Here is a 14,969-nt window from a genome sequence, read left to right as displayed (position 1 = left end):
TGTAGAGTTTTTAAACTCATTAGACATTTACAGTCAAACTCTGGTGATAAATAGTCACATTTTTCGGTTGTTTTAGTTACTGATTAGACACTCGTTTTGCAGAATATGCAACAACTCACCCTGCTGAAGTGTCCCTGAATAAGAAAGTAAAGCTGATGGGATGACCTTTTATTCCAAAACATCAAAATTTTATAGTAAAACTTTATTGTATGAAAGTTGTGTGTGTTACATCTGAACAAAAGAAAACATCTTGCCTCTCGAAAGGTAATGGATTTGGAAATTTAATTAATTAATTAGTAGACTGAAGCCAAATCTGTCCATCTGGGATATTTAGCATATTTTTTCCCTTTTTCCTGTCACTAAAACCAAAATCAATCCAGTAATCTTAATAATGATTTAGGAATTTAATAAGTCTTCCTGCCCAATATATAGTTATGATTCACTGTTTAAATTTTGGAAAGGCTTAACAAATCGATTCCTCCAAAGATAATTAATCAAGCTCAGAGACTTAAACTTAACCCTTGCTTAACCCCAAAATATTGTGTCTGAAGGCAATTGAGTGCATTATAAGATTGTTCAAACAAGCCTCTTACTGTAAATGTAAGAGCCTAATGAGACAAGATTAGACGCCACCACGGATAAGCCATCTTAGGGGCCATCTGAGACCCGAGACAAGTGTTTCGGTTGTTGGTGTGTGTGTGTGTCTGTCTGTGTGTGTGTGTGTGTGCATACTGCATGTCAGTGAGTGTCTGCCTGCTGATGGGGAAAAGCTAAAGTATCGACTCAAGGACGAGAAGGGGAGCATCCTTGCAAGTCTAAGATATCTCCTCCATTTGTATTTTTTGTATATGTGTGTGCATCGCATTGAGAGACCTCTGTGTTCGTGAGTTTGAGTGCAGACTCTAGACTCCCTGGGGTGCTTTATGGTTTTAAAGAGTCTGTGTTTCAACTTAAAGCCAAAGCCTATAAAGTAATCTACCATTCCTGGATAAGACTGTGGCAGACTGACATTTGGCAGCCAAGAAAGCTGCAGGGGGGAAGTGATATAACCAATGTATAAGGCGATCCTCAGGTCAGCACAGCAGGCAATATGATTTCACACAGCCCACACACTGTCCGCAGAAAATAGAACTTTACCACATCTGACTGATACTGATGCAGATGGCCTGACAGTCTCTGCCTGCTGTATTTCCATTTTATTAAGAAAAACATTCCCGCAGGTCATCGTGCAGCAGTCTTTGTCAGAAACTGTACATTCTGACAAATCATTTTGAAGATATTCCCTTCCCTCTAACAGCTAATATAATTATTTGTGTGCCTGTTTGTCTGGCAGGCAGGATAGGCCTCGAGCCAGTGAACCACTGATGCGATTGTTATCTGATATGAGATTTCCATCATGCCATGATGAAAACAGGGGGATTGATTTTAGGGTCAAAAGATCAAATTAACTTACCTTATGCAGGATGGTTATGATGTGTGTGTTTGGGTGTGACAATGAGCTGGAGTGGGTTGGTGCAAAAATGGTGCAAAAATTATTTGGATAAATTTAACATACAGATCTGCCATGTGATAGACTGCTGACCCGTCCTGACCCAGTGCATGCTGGGATAGCTCAACCCCTTACGTCCCTCAACAGGATAAGTGGGTTAAAGTCAGAAACTGAGGAGTATCCGGTTTTCAGAGTCAAACTCCTCTGGAGAACAAATGTGAACTAACCTGTAATTACGCACGCTTAAACAGATCAAGTGATGTACCTATAATGAATGCACACACTGTAATTCCTCAATTAGAGAGACATAATCACTCATCACTGAGCCAAGGAGAGAGAATGAAATAACCAGGTTTCACTGAGAATAGCAATAAATCAAAGCTCCTCTCACTGCAATGACTCTTGTTTCTGCAACGACTCAAACCATGTTAGCTAAATCAGATTTATGCTCTGAGGTCTAGAGAGGAACAGGCCAAAAACAACAGAGAGCAGCCAACCGAATCGCCCTTGCCAACCATCACCACCGCTACCACCCACTTAATCCAGTATTCTTTCAGTTGGGTATAATGGAAGATAATCTTTCAGATAATCTGACTAGTGCTCAGTTGGAGCCCGTCTAAACAGATTGTTAATTTCTGTTTGGGAAAACACTGGGGCGGGGGCGGGGGAGGTAAATTCAACAAAATGAAAAAGAGCAAGAGACAGAGATTCTACTAGTCACGCTAAAATGAAGTTTATAGCTTTAATATGTGTTACGTTGTATTAAATACGGTCACTTGCCTTGCTTTTCAATCACACCCAAAATGATGTTTCGAAAATTATCAGCTGAAATGATCAACTCTCAGCAATTCTAAAATTCATTTCCACCTGTGGCCAGCTACATCAAACTGCTGCGCAACACGGCACCGTTCCCCAGGGTTTGGTATAGAAAAATTAAATTAAAAACCATGACAATGGTTTTTCTAAGAATAGCAGACGGAGGGAAAGACAGAGAGAACAGACAGAAAAAAATAAAAGAGAGAAAAGAAACAGAATTGGAGATGAATGAAGTATGATGGAGAGAGCTGCTGAGAGAGACAGAGATTGGGAGGAAGAGAGCAGGAGAGGTTATTTGAATTATAACTTTGTTTACATCATTAAGTTGACGATGGCGTCGCCCAGGCTGCCCTTGGTCATGACACTTGCCAGACTTGCCACATCATCCATCTGATTTACTCTCGCTTCCTCTTCTCCCCTCTTCTCGTTCCCTCCATCCACATGCCTCTATCTATCCTCGACCTTTTTGACGCATCCATTCTAAAGCTCTGCAGAGCCACTTGCACATCAAAGGCTGATTCTGACGTGAGGATGAAGAGGCTGACATACCGTAAGAAGTAAAAACAAGCAGTGACGGACAGAAAAGTGCGGAAGAAGCCGGTTGGCGTCCGAATATGTACAAAAATAACACACCGAACGGATGGGTGGATGACTAAAAGGGTAGGGGATTGGCTGGATTGATCAGTGAATGGATAAATGCACCAATGATGGGAAGAAGAGAGGAAGAAAAGAGAGGCTTAGTTATGTATGTGTGGAGAAGGAAAAATCGTACCTCCGGAGGGACACAATCGCACCATCATTAATCAGGATGAGTCAAGGGCTGGCTTGTTAGCTATCACACACACTGTGAAAGGGTATTTTAGATGGCATAGCTGGCAACCAATGTGACAAGGCCGAGCAGTGAGGTACACTGCAGCCAGACGTGGCCTCCCTCTCCCTATGGCGGACCAGGGGAAACAAGTGGTCCTTGGTCCCAATTAAAAGGACAACCGAGCATACAGCTAGCCAATGGCTTGCTAGCCAACCACTACAAAAACAACATTAACCACAAATAGCACTTCATTGCCTGACTGTTGCTCTGGTACAGCGTTACTACAGTGAAGCACACACCTATTATGTGGCTTGCTCAAGGGAATAGGCAACCATTGACTTCAAAAATATTGATACATTAGATATTAATCTGTAACTACCACGATGCCTTCTTAACAAGATACTACACCATGACCTTCCATATGACATTCCCTTTCAAGCCCCTATGGATACAAGTTTTATGTGATCATATCATATTACAAATTAACCTGATGTTGAAGTTTTTGATTGTAAAAAAAACGAGACAATCCAGGTGCAAATTGATTAAGTCTGTATGTCCTCTTAGTGTGCTGCGGACATACCTAAATTTACTGGATAAATGGCTCTTGCATCTGGGAATTAACTGCAGTGCATACTGTGGAAATCATTTCAGAGCGTGGAAGATGAAAAATGGAGATCCCCACAAGAAGTCTAGCAAAAGATAACACCCATAGTTAAATGAATAATAACCAAGTGCAGATCTTTTAGATTTAGGATTGACTTTTCCTTGACTTTTTTACAACTCAAGGCTGAACATCCAGTGATCATCTACAATACGCAAGCTAACAAGCGTACAGTACGTGGCGGTGGATAGTGCTGATTCCCCTCTGATTCGACCTGAGATAGAGATAAAGTTGTTTTGCCTGCCTTTGAAAGTACTTAAGGGTCTATTGGATGTTTTGGCAGGTAGATATCTAGTTCAGGCGAGAGCCTACTGAGGCATTGTGTTTTGGGATGCCTTCCTGAATCTGATGAATGAGCAGTAGAAATGGAGCCATTAATCCACAGACTTTAGGGAGCTGTTCCACGGAGAAGAGAAGAGGGGAGGAAAAGGAGGAGTGGAAATCAATCTTACTACCTCCCTACACTCACCATCTTCCTCTCTGTTGCTCTCCTGTTACTTGTTTTTTCTTCTTTCCCCATCTTTCCCCATCTCCTTCTTATTTATTTATTTTTTACTTATGTTTTCCTTTTCTGTCATTAATTGTTTATTTCTCATTTTATCTTTGTCAGTCTTTTGGCCTCACTTTATTTTTCATGATGTTTTCTCTGCCTGTCTGCTTTGTCTTTGCTCTCATCAGCTCTCATTCCTCCCTGCTTGCCCTTTCCCATCTGCCTCTTATGCTCATTCACTATCTCACTACCTCACTTACCTTTCATTTTCCCTCCCATTTTCCCAGTGTCTGTGCTTCAATAGTCTTATCAAAATGTCATGATGACGATTAAAAATCCTCTATATGGTGGACCTCAGGAAAAGTAGTTGTTGATGAGGAAAAGCTAACACTATTTCCCTTGGAGACAGTGTTCTGCAATCTTCTCTCATTTGGTGAGCCGTTTAATCACGCTCCCATTTATGTAACGACCCAGCTCGTTAGGGGAAAGGGAAGCAACATAGTACTACGTGTGTTTGGAAAAATAAAGTTATTTATTAGCAAGGCGCTTAGATAATTGACACAAACAACCAACCATGAGGCAAACTACAAGGGAAACAGGGCTTGTGGATGCTGTTCAAATCAAAGAAATAAATATAATAATAAAGAGGACAGTCAAAAACAGTCAAAACCGCACCCCTGCTCCTAGTGTCTCCTGACAAGGGAATTCTGAGAGTGTACAATCAGTAATTGAAACTACTGCACACCAACACCAACAGTTGACACAACAATTAACATCTACCAGTCTGAAACAGTAAAGAATGGCATGTTGGTGAGCTGAGAATCCCAGCCATCCGACTCTCAAGCTGGACAAGCTATTGTAACTTCTCAGTCGCAATAGCAATTGCATCGTCTGGATTGGAGAGGTGGACCAGGCACCACTCCAATCAGGATCCTCAGCTCGTCAGACAGGAAGCGGGAAGTGGGGCTGGGCAGTGCACCGGCAGCTGGAACTGATCTCGTACAGGGGACCACACTTCCAACTCGGCGTGCACATGGAAGGTTAGACACATGGGGTGGGCGTTGGTTGTGGCCGTAACAATACGAGAAAAGGTATGAGGCAAGTACTATGATTTCCTGGAAGAGTAATGATTCAACGCAATGCCCCCACAAATTATATTCAACTGCGATCAAACCTTTTACACATACTATAGCATGCTGCAGCTAAAGTACAGCACATGCATGGAAAAACAACAGGGGTACAGGAGAGATGCCCATACTGAAAAGTACTGTACACACAGATATACAGTACCATGACAGGAGCAAGATGAGCCCACAGACACTATGCTCCATCATAAAGAATGGACAGTAGTTTCCAGAAGTTCAAAGTAAAAACCTTTTAGACAAAAACGTCAATATTGGATGATTTTGCAAAACCTTGCAAACAAAAGTGGTCATGCAAACAATGTTCATTCCCTCTGTAGGTAGTTTTAGATTATTGCTTTCTACAATATCTATGCTTCAACTGCAGTATGGTTAAGAACAGTGAAATATCATGGCTATTGTAAATGAACTATAGTTAAGGTATGGCTAGGGTAGGGACTATGAATATGCTGGATTTAAATTGGCAACACTGACTTCATGGCAGCTGCGTAGACGTGAATGAGCTTCTAAATTTCTCTCTGAGTGATAGTTTTACAAGTAAATATAGCTGAAATCACAGCACATCTATTCTCTTTAAATTAGGAGTATTCTGATTTAGTTAGATGACGTTGCGGTTATAAAATCAGGGTTTTCTGCAGTGCAGAGCAGCAGCTTGGGAATGGCCTGGAAGTGACTGCTGGTTAACATGTATTCTTAATGGGCTGGTTACAGTCGCTATTTTCTGCTCGTTTTGTTGTCTGACAACAGAAAGAGAAAAAACGTGTAAATGAGATCAGCTTTACTGGGAATTCGGCTGCATTAAAATACCGTATATGTGAGCACAGAGAGTAGGAGAGAAGCAAAAGGATAAAGGGCGGTCCAGTACACAAGGTTTTGACCTAGTCTTGTTCTGAATAGAAACACCCGCAAGCTAGCCACAAGGAGGGCAGAAGACAAACAAAGGAGGCAAGCGATTAATACGCGTGGTTGTTAAACTGTAGCTGATCCAGCCCGACAGGGTTTTCCCCAACCCCAGTCTACAAGCAAACATTCCGCGGATCCCATCCGGGAGAACAACCATTTACTGCACGGTGCGTTGATGTGTCCTTCTCCCATGCTGCATGAATTTTAAAAAATAAAAATAAGATTTGAAGTTTCCTGATCCATCAATGAACTAGCAATTTCAAACATACAGATGAATTTCTTTCGCATACAAAAGGTGATGTACTGTACTTTATTTGTATGGGGCACCGCAGCAATCTTTTGTACTCCAAATGCCGTCATTGCACTCCACCTTTAGTGTGAACTAAAAGAGCAGGTGCCCTTTAATATGCTCTCGTTGGCCCTGACTAGAAGACCTAAAGATCTGCACTGATCTTTGTAACTGTGCCATCAAGATCGAGCCCTGTGTCTCTTTCTCTCTCTCCATGGCCTCTCATGCCTATGTTGCTCTCTACCTCTCTCCTGCTTTCCGTGTTTAGACTCTTTCTCTTTTCTGTATTCACAAAGACTTAAAAGACAAAAACATTAAAAAAAAAAAAAAAAAAAATGAGGGTACAAGAAGTGTCAGAGAGAAGACACAGAGAGTTTCCCTCTGGGAGAAACATGGCAGGGACAACTTTCTGTTTCTGGCTGTGTGTGTGTGTGTGTGTGTGTGTGTGTGTCTGACACTGTATGTGTGTGTGTGTGTGTGTGTGTGTGTGTGTGTGTGTGTGTGTGTGTGTGTGTGTGTGTGTGTGTGTGTGTGTGTGTGTGTGTGTGTGTGTGTGTGTATTGGTGTGCATAGGGAAATTACATATGTCTAAAGCCAAACTGGCCAAGGGCTAGAAAGACAATTAATAGGAGATGTTAATTGAACAGCTCCTACCACTACAACACACATACTGTATACAAATAAACACACACACACACACACACACACACACACACACACACGCATATACGCACACACAAACACGCACACATATGAGGCTCGTATATCTTCAGCATTAGCTGTGTGATCAGTTATATGTTGCAGAGGTTGAACTTTTAATTTGCATATCCTCACACCGAAGAAACAACAGCATAAACTCAACCTATACACACACGCACGCACGCACGCACGCACGTACACACACACACACACACATACACACACACACACACACACACACACACACACACACACACACACACACACACACACACACACACACAGGCAAACTCTCCCGTGACGATGACCCTTGGAGGCAAACAAGCAAGATCAGACGAAAACCCTCATAGGGGCTTTCGCCCTCGTTGGATTTAAGAAAAGTGTGTGTGTTGTTTGTGTGTAAGCGCATGTTTGTGCGTTTCAGGGCACAGTAAATTCAAATTGAGGTACCTATAACCTCTTTCATGTGTGAGCCCACATATAGAAACACATCAGCATGTACAAACATGCGCTCGTCACCAAAGCCATTAAGGACATTCTTAGATTCACCTCATTAATAAAAATAAAAGTGAAGTATGTAATATTTCACCACTGAAGTACCTCGATAGCCACCTCATCAAATTATCAGCCTCTTAATCATGACAGCTTTAAGATTGTCATTAAATTGGCTCATTGCCTCCACACACACAGAGAGAAACACACCCACACACACACACACACACACACACACACACAGACAACTGTTTTGCTCTCTTCAGAGAAGAATGTTTGCCTTAATCTACACATGTGCAGTCGGATGTAACAATTAAATGCACAGGAGGACGCAAACAAACAAATAACCTAAAACATAAAAAGGCACGCCACACTCATCGCCCAAAACACACACACAATCACAGCTGCAGACAAAGCAACACCCTGTGGCTTCGTGACTTGGATAAATTGGATTAAATCAGCTAGTAGCAGATGCATTTTACTGGCTTTTAATTACGTCTCCCTGCATGGAACCAACTACTGAGCTTTTAAACCATAACTCATAATATCTGACTTAACGGCAGAATTCCTTTACGCTCTCAAAAGTAACTTGTCACTTTTAAGATACAGGAAAATAAGTTTATCAGGCTATGAACTATTAAGAAGTTGGAAGCCTTTTTTTTTTAAACTCGCATGTTGGAAATGAACACTTTGGTTTTCATTTGCGGCGCTAAGTGCTCTTTTATGTGCTACTTTGCTACTGGGGTTTCACTCTGCACTTCAGAAACATCAGCTCTCAATCGAATACAGCGAGCGTCATTGTGACATCTGTCCCTTCGGGTTGACTGGGGCTCTTTTCTTTGTTGGTTAGGTTTGAAAAGAAAGAGCTGCACGTGGAAGCTATTAGCGCTTTTACCTGATTTTTATTACAAAGAAAAAAAACATAGTTACAGCAACACTTTGCTGCACGCTACAGACTTTTTCCTACCCGGCGTTCAAATGAGAGAATATAAATCTTTGGTGAACTGTATACAAAAATATATTGATCTATTCATGCCCCCCCCCTTCTTGCCATGGAGCGAGACGCTGGATCCCTACCAGCTTTAAAGTTACTGTCCTACAGCCAAACCTGTCTCTGTACCTTTCTGGGGTACGTGAAAACAAAATGCTTTCTCGTTATTTCCTGGGGTCACTAATGTGTCACATCATACTGCAGCTGCAGAGCGGCTGCAGTACTGCATCCTCCATGGTTGGCGCTGTAGTCCTCTAGCAGAACGGATACAGGGTGAATGAATATTGTGATAAGCAGCAAGAAGAAGAAGAAAGCTCAGAGCCAAAACCACGCACTAACGTTACTCAAAATGGAGCAGAAAGGAAATCTATTTTAAATCCTGCTTTATTAATACCATTGCTGCCTACAGGCAGGGAAGGGACAATTGAGTTGGAGCAATTTGTAGAATGAGGGGGCCAGAGACAATAGGGAGAAAGGGATACTGTAGAGAGGGAAGAGAAGGAGGGCTTCTTAGGATGAGAGTCTCATTTGTGGGAGGGAGAGATAGGCGCAGAGCGAAAACAAGAATGGCAGAAAGAAGAGCGAGGAAGGGAAAAGAGAGAGACAGTGGGGGACATAGGGAGAAGGAAAAAAATACGACGGTGGAAATCATAAGAGAGATTTAAAGTCGAAAACAAGGCTGACAAAAGGAAGAAAAGAAAAAAGCCAGTTAAGACAGACAGAAAGCGACAGAGAGGAATAGACAGAAACAGAGGGCTACAGGGGACGAGAGAAAGATTTAAAGCCGCGATATAATGAGCCAATTGATGGTGAGGCCTGGGGTTAAGCACCTGAAGCCAGCCAGTAATTGGCTGAGAATGGCAGAGTGACAGACAGAGAGATCTAGGCTGCGACCTGGAAGGAGAGAGAGACGGAGACAGGGAGATGGCGGGAGGTGCAGAGCATATTCATCTTCAGATAAAAAATGGCATCGTGGATGGGAAAGTGGAGGAAAGGATGGGGAATGCTCGAGGGCCTATAATAAAAGCATGCATACAGCTGCTCGTTACAATAATTTCACTCAGCCAATTATATCCGTAACAGGCAGATTAAATTATAAAAGAAAATGTCTACTTCAAAATTCATTTGATTTTCTCCGGGCTGTGTGATGATACCTCCAGTGGGTCTCGTGTTATGAATTATCTTTGAGGATGGATCTCTTTTTTAAATAACCTTTTCCCTTGATCACTAAAGCAAGATCCCTCATGGGCCTTTTCCAGGCCGTGGTTTGAAAGGGGGGGGAAAAATGGACCCATAAGTCCTGGTGCCATGTCAGAGAGTTTTTGGATTTATTTTTGCTCTGCTGCTTTAACATTCACTGTATTGTCATAATAGCGTCTTGTAAATTAGTCATCTAGACTAAGATAAATGATGAAAAACTGCATTTTCATAGCACCTTGCTTATGGTGTCACAAGGGGTTATTTTACAACATCAGAGATACATAAAATCAATGAAACACCAAACACAAGAGAGAGAATAAAACATATTCAAAGAAACAGGAGATAAAAATCAGTAAAATCAAGAACTATATTAACGTGCCAAAAATAAAATATAAACTAAAGCTTGATCACCTTTGTCACTAGACTGGTATTACAATAACCAAATACCTTAACTATTAACAATAAAGTCTTAAAATCAATTGTAGGACCGACTGGGAGCCAAAGCAGGATCGGACCGTCTCCTTTACACCATCATTAAAACACATGTTGACATCAGATACAACAGCTACTGTACCAATGTAGCATTGGCTCCAAGACTTCCGCATTCGCACTGCGAAATCGAGGCACAATTAGAAGGGTCAAAGAAAGAGTCTAATTTTTCTTCATTGAGAATTAATCTGTGACATCCAGCACTGGTTATCTCTGAGGCGGGGTTAAAGAAAGCTATATTGAAACTTGTAGCTGTGTGTCAACAGTGTAGGAGTGGAAGAAACTGCTACCAAATTACCTGTCACCGCATCCAATTAATCTTCTAATTCTGATTATCTTGCCGCATCCTAACGTCAGACTATATGAGCCACTCCTTGTCACAGAAGACTCCGATACCTCTCCCCTGTCACCAAGGCCTCTCAAGTTTGCACACCACCCCCGGCAATTCACCGCACCTGTCACCTCATTTGTCCCGAAACATACTACACACCTCCCAGCCTGGCCCTGCTGAGATTATCAACCACGGAGATACTGTTTCACCCCCACAACCACGGTCTGCTGGGGCAGCTTTTAAGGTCCGCATGTCAGTTTTCCAGACCATTACAGACTTTGTCGGAGAATTTAAATTACGAGGGGTCCAAGAACCGAACCTTGTGCTACCCCACACCTTTTGTGCTTAGACGAAGAAGAGGCATTACACCAGAGCAGTTGAGTTCCGACAGAAAAGCAGGAGACTTTTTTTAGTTTAACATCAGCAAAACTCAGACATACCTGGGTCCCCCCCAGGTTCACTGTATCTAATGCAGAACTTAAAGGTCAAGAACTAAATAATCAGCTGCATCACTTGCCAAAAAGAAGTAGGTAACAGCTCTTACGAGGGTAGGTTCTGTACTACTTTACACATCATACTACTACGCCCCTTTAAGGGATGGGTTGGTTATAACATCTAACAGGAAAGTTTGAAAACGGTTTTAACCAGAATCGGTACAGTGATGACTTTCGGTTGGCTCAGCGAAGTTATGTCAGGAAGAAAACGGTGGGATCAGGGGCAGCCGGCTGGATGTGAAGTCGCATATTTCCCCATTTTCTTACTATAGAAAATAAGAAATTCCTCCCAATCAGTCACAGATGGTTCAGTGTTAGGAAGAAAGAAGGGGTGTTCACTGAACTACTCATCTTAAATAAACTGGGGAGCTACTGTCATAATATTAGAAAAGTAAGTCTCAATAAAACTGGATTCTTTTTTAATGAAACATTGTTATGACAAGCAGCTTTATATGTTGTTGCTATATCAATATCTTTAGTCACCGGGACCAGTTGATATGTTATGGTAAGAAAAAACTGTACCGCTGTGACACGAGGTGATTAGTAGCTGTACGTCACTCATCATATTCACTTCATATGAAGTCAAAAAATTACAGTTATTGTAAAGAGAGAAAGGAGAAGTTAGTATCAACCATTCATTAGCGGTTATGCTAGCGGTACAGCTGCTGCAAGCTCTCAGTTCCTCACATGTGACGTAATAGTTTAACGCGGTGTGGGCCAATGCAACGGCGAAGTGGCCGGCACCGCTGCGGTGACTCAGATTGACGTATACTAAAGTACTAGCATGGAGCACCACAGCCAGCACTCTGCTGCAGACGCCGGCATTATTACGGCACCTTCTGCACAACATATCAGGGGAATAAACCCGTTTAAAACTTGTTTAAGCATCGAATGAGAAACTCTACAACCACGACGGTGAGTGGGGTAATGGCTGCCACAACACAGTAACGGTTACTTTAAAAATCAACATAAACTGTAGCAGCTTCTGCTCGCACATCATAAAATGGTTTAGGGTTTAATTGCAATTACCACCAAAAGGCTGACGTGACTGGGCTTTCCATCTAATGCGCATATACGCTGTAAACTTCATAGGTTGCTTCGACGGAGCTGAAGTGTCTGTCCTTTAACGGTTGGCTATAGCTGATGGAAAGAAAAGAGAGAGAGGGAAAGAGAAATGCCGGAGTTTTTTTTTTTTTTTTGGTTTCTTTGTCCGTCTGCAGATCGAAGAGAAAAGAAGAGAGGACTTATTTGGCTTTGTGCTGAGACGCCTCGTTCCAAATGTCACAACACTATCACCGCTTCAAGCGAGCGTCTTACAATATACCTACTGTGTCTCTGTGTGTGTGTGCTCGTGTGTGTATATGCATGCTCTCCTAAGTGTGGTGTGAGTACAAATGTACGCCCCTGTATATATGCCAATGTGTGTGTGTGTTTGTGTGTGTGTGTGTGTGTGTGTGTGTGTGTGTGTGTGTGTGTGTGTGTGTGTGTGTGTGTGTGTGTGTCAGAGAGCTCTAAGTGTAAGTGTTTTTTTTCTTGTCCGCTGGCTCAGTGGGAGATTTATTGACTGGCGTCCCATGACATGCCGTCCCTCTATTAGGAACACGGGCAGCTGTATAGGGTCTTATTGAATCCTGCTTCTCTTCAAGAAAAACCGAAGCAGAAGAGAGGAAGAAACAGAGCTAGTTGTCAGCTTTTGAAAGCGAATATGCAAATTCAAAGATAAAAAAGACGTCCAATCACCTAACTTCCCGGTGTTAATAAAGCTCGGATTTTCAGTGACTTGGAGATGGCAAATACTCATTGGAAATCCGTTGATCATTTGTAGAGCTGATATTACGAAGACGTTCTGAAACGTCAGTCCAGGTACTGTAGTGCCACGTTTTATATATGTGTGGTACTGGATACAGGGTGTGTTGTGACCTTGTCTGTCGATCAATTACACTGAAGCCCTGGTGTTAAGTACAGTCCGGGGAAGAGAAATTCATTTTTTTGAGCAGTAAAACGTGCACTCGCCCTGACACTGTTGACCGCACAGGGCATAGACAAGTAAGTGACGATACACAAAAAAAAACAAAGCGCCCTGATGTAAAAAACCATCAGGGGCGAGGCAGAAGTGAGGAACAATGCGACAGGCAAGAAGAGAGTCATGGTGAGTTAACTTTAAACTTAGCTCCGTTGTCATCGCAAGGACTTCTACGCAGGCAGGTGATACATGGCTCCATACAGACTGACCGCTCATGTCTCGTGTCCCTGCCGGTCAGTTTCAGCTTTTTCACCTCTTCCCCTTTGTTTGGGCGCAATTTAGTTTTCATTGGTCAAATTTGTCCCCCTTGACATGCCACAAGGTTTCTGGACCAGTTGACATGCAACATAAAATGACCCCCCCCCAAAATCAGGTATTCATGTCATTCGGTGGACCTAATACCGGTGTGTCGCCGGAAGTACCAGCATGTGATGGAGGGGGGTGGAGGGAGGAAAGACAGGACAGGGGGAGGAAAGGGTGAGGTGACAGAAATAAAGTGGGAGAAAATTGAGGAGGCAAAAGAGAAAAATAAAAGATGTCTAGGGAATTAAAAAAAAGAGAGACAGTATGAAGAGAAAGGCAAATAAAGGAGAGACAGTTATGAGGTCGTTAAAACAAAAACCAAAAAATCACAAGAGAACTTTCCACAAACCCAAATGTACTCATCATTCTGACATGCATCAAACATAACCTTGATGAAGGTCCTTCAGTTAAAGCTCATTTCGATGGACTACTAAGCCACTTTGAAGCGGTCTACCCTACATGCAAATTCTGACCTCACCGCTGATGAATGATTACGGGGTGTTTATGTTATTGAAAAGCCTTCGTGCGCTTTCACAAAGGCCCGACAACGCTCTCATCGGCACGGCTTTTATCCCGGACTAAATGGCGGGCCCGGATCCGCCGACATACTGCGGGAAGAAAAAGGACGGACTCAATTTTATTATGCACAATCTCAAATCAGAGAAAAAAAAAAAAAAAAACATAAGCTTGAGTTTTGGCCTGGCAAAGAACTCAGTTGGTAGACTTTAAAATTACACACTCTTTTCTTTTCAGTTCATTTCAAAAGGTGTTTTACTGGCTAGGATTAAAGTAGCACTTATAGCCAAAGTACACACAATATGAACAGATGCAGATAGCAGCAATGACAACAAGGCAGTAATAATGTCAATCTCTCCCTCTGTCTCGCATTATCCCCATTATCTGTGTCTGTCTCTACCTCAGGCTCTCTAAATCCCTCGTTCTTCTTTGTCATTTTTATCCTCTATTTCTGACTCTCCATCTAGCTGTCTCTCTCTAACGTCCTTTCCTAAATTTCCCCTCCTTTTTTTCTGTCCATTCCTTCTTCCCCTCCGGCTTTCCTTGTTTTGCTCTTTCTAATCATCTTTCTCTTGCTCCTTTCCCCCCTGATTTGCATGCTCCTCTGCCGCCTCCCCCCCTCCCCTCCAGCTCTCATCAGTAGTGAGAAACTGGACAAAGAACAGAGAGGTCGCCGAAGTCTCCTGGCTACTCAATGACCGGAGCGCAGACACGCACACACACACAGACAAAGAGACGGATTCACATTTTTGTGCTGACATACAACACACTTTTTACACAACAACGTGTGCTATACACTTGCATGCACCGGCACACATATACACTCAATC

The 14,969-nt window shown here is 42.5% G+C and overlaps 1 protein-coding gene across 1 annotated transcript in view; it reads right to left on the bottom strand.

Moving 5' to 3' along the window:
• The window catches only part of ptprt (protein tyrosine phosphatase receptor type T), a 239,634-nt gene that overhangs the window by 181,970 nt on the left and 42,695 nt on the right, over positions 1-14,969 (bottom strand). The window lies entirely within an intron of this gene.

The sequence above is a fragment of the Xiphias gladius genome, chromosome 21, assembly GCF_016859285.1.
Source record: "Xiphias gladius isolate SHS-SW01 ecotype Sanya breed wild chromosome 21, ASM1685928v1, whole genome shotgun sequence".
Lineage (NCBI taxonomy): Eukaryota > Metazoa > Chordata > Actinopteri > Istiophoriformes > Xiphiidae > Xiphias > Xiphias gladius.
This window is presented reverse-complemented; position numbering and strand designations above follow the sequence as displayed.